This window comes from Arachis hypogaea, chromosome 14 (genome assembly GCF_003086295.3).
Source record: "Arachis hypogaea cultivar Tifrunner chromosome 14, arahy.Tifrunner.gnm2.J5K5, whole genome shotgun sequence".
In the NCBI taxonomy this organism is placed as follows: Eukaryota; Viridiplantae; Streptophyta; class Magnoliopsida; order Fabales; family Fabaceae; genus Arachis; species Arachis hypogaea.
Window position 1 is genome coordinate 68,255,950 of NC_092049.1, and position 5,920 is coordinate 68,261,869.

General features: G+C 42.3%; 1 non-coding gene across 1 annotated transcript; it reads left to right on the forward strand.

Moving 5' to 3' along the window:
• Window positions 1–5,291: 5,291 nt before the first annotated feature.
• Window positions 5,292–5,398, forward strand: LOC112745929 (small nucleolar RNA R71). The gene has a single exon (XR_003173834.1). It is a non-coding gene; the product is annotated as a small nucleolar RNA R71 (small nucleolar RNA).
• Window positions 5,399–5,920: the final 522 nt, after the last annotated feature.

The window sequence follows — 5,920 nt, forward strand, 5'->3', positions numbered from 1 at the left end:
TCAAGTTATATCCCTTTGAAGATGAAGAGGTCAGGCTGGTAACTCTGCAGTAACGTCTTTTGCTCTCTGTGATTTCGGGATCAATATCTTCCTCAATTCCAGAGTCCATTATAAAGTGTTATATATGGTTGGAAAGCCCTGGATGTCTACTTTCTAATGGTACTAGAATCATCTCATTTGAAGTTGTGTAGCGCAAGATATCTTCATTTGAATGAGAGAAGGTTAGGCTGGCATATGCCCCGGCGTGCCATGCCCAATGCTTGGCGTGCCACGCCCATAGTGGGGCTCAAAATCACTCCTCTGGAAATTAAGCCTGGCATGCCACGCCCAAAACACCAAGTGGCATGCCCTCTTTGACTTCTTGGCTTCACAACTTGGCGTGCCACGCCCAGAGCTCCAAGTGGCATGCCCATGTAAAATTCTTCAACCTTCTTTGCTGGAGTGTTGGCTTGGCGTGCCACGCCCATAGCTTCAAGTGGCACGCCCAGCTACGCCCTATCTTTTTTATTGTTTTCTCCCCCTTTTTGTTGTTCTTTTCACCTGAAATTCAGCACAACCCCATTACAAAGCAATCTACCATAATATATATCATTTAGTTCATGAAATTGCATTGATAAATGAGATTATGCTCTTTTTATGATCCTTTTAGATAAGAAAAAGGGGTAGATGATGCAAGTCATCAGTTATGCTGGTGGCCATCTCATTCCTCCATGAAGAACATTCATCTCCTTTTGGTGCTATTAAAATAAATAGAAAAGCCATAAGCGAAGCATCAACACCAAACTTAAAGGTTTGCTTGTCCTCGAGCAAAGAAGAACTGAAAACAAAAACAAATAGTATGATGAAAAGAAGAATAAAAGGATAAAAGAACAAGAGAGAATTAGGATTTGGAAAGGAGAGAGAATGAAAATCAAAACTGGGCGGCGCACTAGTGGAGTTGTGCGGCGCATGCGACGCGTACGCGTATAGCACGCATACGCGTTTGGCGCGCGATTTTCATAGTGATGCGTGAGCCTCATGCATGCATACGCGTGCCCTTGGTTTGTGTGAATCGCGCAAAGGCAGCCGCGTGCACACGCAACTCTCTGTTCGCGTGGCTTGGGAACCAAAATTCTTATATGTCACGTGCGCGTCATGCACGCGCACGCGTGGATGGCCATTTGTGGACTGGACGCGCACGCGTCAGGGACACGTACACGTGATCAAGTTTGTGCCTCTAGCACAGTTTCAGCCCCAAGCCATCACAACTCTCTGCCCAAACACTTATTGGCGCCAATTTTCAGGGTCACGCGTACGCGTGGGTGGCTAAAAGCGCAAACGACGCAAACGCGTGAAGTACGTGTACGCGTGGGCTTGGTTGTGTGCAAAACATAGTTCTAGCGCCACTCCTGCTCAACTCTCTGTTTATTTCTTTGGTGTTGCGTACTCAAGCATGACGCGTACGCGTCAGCGACGCTTGCGCGTTGAACACCTTTTTTTTATAATGTTCGGTTCTTGTTCTAAGATAGCTGCATGATTAGAATACACGTAAAACAAAGGAAAAATAATAAGAACTCAATGAAATTCAAATAAATAATAAAATCAGTTCTACGAAAATTAAACTAAGGATACGAAAACATCGGGTTGCCTCCCGACAAGCGCTTCTTTACCGTCCCTAGCTTGATGGTCAGCTCCTCTAAGGAGGAGGATCATAGGGGCTCAGCTCTTCACCCCTCACCTTGAACTTCTTTCCTGTGTCTCCATAAAGTAGCTCAATATGCTCTAGAGAGAGGATTCTGTTTACTGTATAAGTCCATACTGGATTCTTAATCAATACCACCTTCATTCCTTGGGAGAAACCTTCAGTGGGGATCTTTTTGTTTCTCCTTTCCCTGTGTATTTCTTCTTTTTGGGAACCTCCTCCTTGGTGGATGATGCATTCCCAACACCAAACTTAGGTTTAATGTCAGGAGGAATTTTATTGATTGTCACCAAAGGGGGTTTGAGCTGCAGATTCTGCTGTCCGTCATCAGGGGGTTGTTGAAGGTTTGGATCAATAAGCTCAGTCTGCATGCACCTCTCTTCTTCACCTATTGAATGTATATCTTTGAAGACATGAAAGACCAGTTGCTTATCATGTACTCTAAGCACTAATTTACCCACTTCTACATCAATCAGAGCTCTTCCAGTGGCTAGGAATGGTCTTCCTAGAATTGTAGAGGCATTCACATCCTCCCCTGTGTCAAGAATCACAAAATTTGCTGGGAGGAAGAACTTACCCACTTTGACCAAGATATTCTCCACTAATCCATATGCAGGCTTCATAGATTTGTCTGCCATCTGTAATGCTATCCTTGTGGGTTGTTGATGAGCGGATATTTTATATGCTTTTTGGGGTTAATTTCATATAGATTTTAGTATGTTTTAGTTGGTTTTTAGTTTATTTTCATTAGTTTCTAGGCAAAATTCATATTTCTGGACTTTACTATGAGTTTGTGTGTTTTTCTGTAATTTCAGGTATTTTCTGGCTGAAATTGAGGGAGCTGAGCAAAAATCTGATTCAGGCTGAAAAAGGACTGCTGATGCTGTTGGATTCTGACCTCCCTGCACTCAAAATGGATTTTCTGGAGCTACAGGACTTCAAATGGCGTGCTTCCAATTTCTTTGGAAAGTAGACATCTAGGGCTTTCCAGAAATATATAATAGTCCATACTTTGCTCAAGGATAGACGACGTAAACTGGCGTTCAACGCCAGCTCTCTGCCCAATTCTGGCGTCCAGCGCCAGAAACAAGTTGCAAGTTGGAGTTCAACGCCAGAAAAGGATCCAAAGCTGGCGTTGAACGCCCAAAACAGCCCCAGGCACGTGAAAGCTTTAGTCTCAGCCCCAGCACACACCAAGTGGGCCCCAGAAGTGGATTTCTGCACTATCTGTTATAGTTTACTCATTTTCTGTAAACCTAGGTTACTAGTTTAGTATAAAAACAACTTTTAGGGACTTACTTTGTATCTCATGACATTTTTAGATCTGAACTTTGTACTCCTTGACGGCATGAGTCTCTAAACTCCATTGTTGGGGGTGAGGAGCTCTGCTGCGTCTCGATGACTTAATGCAAGTATTTCTGTTTTCCATTCAACATGCGTGTTCCTATCTAAGATATCCATTCGCGCCTCATTATGGAAAAGGTGATGATCTGTGACACTCATCACCTTCCTCACTCCATGAACGTATGTCTGACAACCACCTCCGTTCTACATCAGATTGAATGAATATCTCTTAGATTCCTTAATCAGAATCTCCATGGTATAAGCTAGATTGATGGCAGCATTCATGAGAATCCGGAAAGTCTAAACCTTGTCTGTGGTATTCCTAGTAGGATTCTGGGATTGAATCGCTGTGACAAACTTCAAACTCATGAGTGCTGGGCGTAGTGATAGACGCAAAAGGATAGTAAATCTTATTCCGGTACGATTGAGAACCTGCAGATGATTAGCCATGCGGTGATAGCGCATTTGGACCCTTTTCACTGGAAGGATGGATGGTAGCCATTGACAACGGTGATCCACCTACACACAGCTTGCCATAGGAGGACGTGCGTGCGTGAATCAGAAAACAGAGGAAAGCATAATTTCAGAAGACAAAGCATCTCCAAAACTCCAACATATTCTCCATCATTGCATACAAGTATAATTTGTGTTCTGCCCTTTTTCTCCTTGCAATCATATTTGATAAGTGAATTATTTTATTGTCTTCCTGACTAAGAGTTATAAGATAACCATAGATTGCTTCAAGCCAACAATCTCCGTGGGATCGACCCTTACTCACGTAAGGTATTACTTGGACGACCCAGTGCACTTGCTGGTTAGTTGTGCGAAATTACATTGTGAAGTAATTTTCGTGCACCAGTTGTGCCTCTTGGATTTGCAACTTCTTCATCACAGACAAGGGAATTACATTGATGCTTGCTCCCAGATCACATAACGCTTTTTCAAAGGTTGTGCTCCCAATGGTGCATGGAATTTGAAAGCTCCCTGGATCTGGCATCTTCCTTGGCAAGTTATTCTGAATTATGGCACTACATTCCATAGTCAGGACCGCTGTTTCATCTCGCTTTAAAGGCTTCTTCTTTGACAACAATTCCTTCATGAATTTGACATAGAGAGGCATTTGCTCCAAAATCTCAGCAAAAGGAATATTGATTTGCAAGTTTCTGAAGACTTCCAAGAACTTTGAAAACTGCTTATCCTTGGTCTCCTTTTGAAGTCTCTAAGGATATGACATTTTAGGCTTGTACTCAGAAGCCTTTGGCAATATAGGATAAGTATCAAGAGAGTCTGGGAATGGGTTGTCCGCACGCTTTGGAGGGACGTGCTCTACTTCTTCCTTCTTCTCCCTTGGAGCTTCTTTTTCAACTGGCTCCTCATTAACTTATGCTTCCATACTTGCCACTTGTCCACTTATCAAGGTGATAGCCTTGCATTCCTCTCTTGGATTTGGAATTGTGTTACTAGGAAGGCTATTAATGGTCCTCTTATCAATTTCATTAACTTTTGTGACTAAATGACCCATCTAAATCTCCAAGTTTTGAATTGTATTTGCAGACCTCTCAAGTTCTAAATCTCCAATTGCACCTCCAAGTTTCTAATAGAAGCTCTGGTTTCCTGCATAAAACTCCTCATCATCTCCCAATTAGAATCTTGTTGGGATTGAGAGTTTGTCTGTTGAGGTGGTTGTTGTTGATGAGACTGAATTTGGTAGTTATTATGATTATTCTGTTGGAAACTGCCATGAGAATTATTGTTGAAATTCTGAGATCTCTGAGGTTGGTCCATCCATCTAAGATTGTATGTCTTAGAGTATGGATCATTATTGGGGTTTCTAGGACCACTCCCCATGTAATTTACCTGTTCAGAAAAAGATTGAGCATAATCATAATTCTCATTTTGTACAAAATTACCTGTCATGTCATAAGGGACTTCTTGAGGTGGATTTTGGGTGTTGATAGCTGAGACTTGCATGCCACCCATCTGCTGAGTAAGTAAATTTATTTGCTGAGACATAAGCTTGTTCTGAGCAAGAATAGCATTAACAGCTTCTATTTCCAACACACCTCTTTTCTGAGAAGTCTCCAAGTTCACAGGATTCCTGTTAGATGAGTATAAATATTGGATGCTAGCAACCAACTCAATAAGCTCAATAGTCTCATCCGGTGTCTTCTTCTTGTGCAATGAACCACCTGCAGAATTATCTAAGCACATCTTGGACATTTCACCCAAACCTTCGTAAAAGATATCTAGTTGGGTCCATTTGGAGAACATGTCCGGAGGGCATTGCCTAGTCAATAGCTTGTATCTCTCCCAAGCTTCATAAAGAGTTTCACCATCCATCTGCCTGAAAGTCTGAACCTCCATCCTAAGCTTAGTCAGCTTCTTTGGTGGGAAAAATTTAGTAAGAAACTCAGTAACAACCTTTTTCCAAGTATCAAAACTCTCCTTGGGTTGGGAATCTAGCCATAGCTTTACTCTGTCCCTCAAAGCAAATGGGAAGAGCATGAGTTTGTATACGTCAGGGTTCACTCCATTTGTCTTCACAGTATCACAAATCTGCAGAAAATTAGAAATAAATTGATTTGGGTCTTCTTGGGGAAGACCATGATACTGACAGTTTTGTTGCACCAGAGTGACCAGTTGTGGCTTCAACTCAAAGTTGTTTGCAGCTATAGGAGGCACCACAATGCTTTTTCCATAAAGATCCGCAGTAGGAGCAGAATAAGAGCCAAGCACTCTCCTTTGTTGTTCATTCCCATTCGGATTTGCCACATTGGCATTAGCAGCATTGTAAGGATCCATAGTGGATTCTGCAGCCTTGTAGAGTCTTGCTTGTTGCAAACGCTGCCTGAATGTTCTTTCAGGTTCAGGATCAAAGTCTAAGAGATGTTCTTT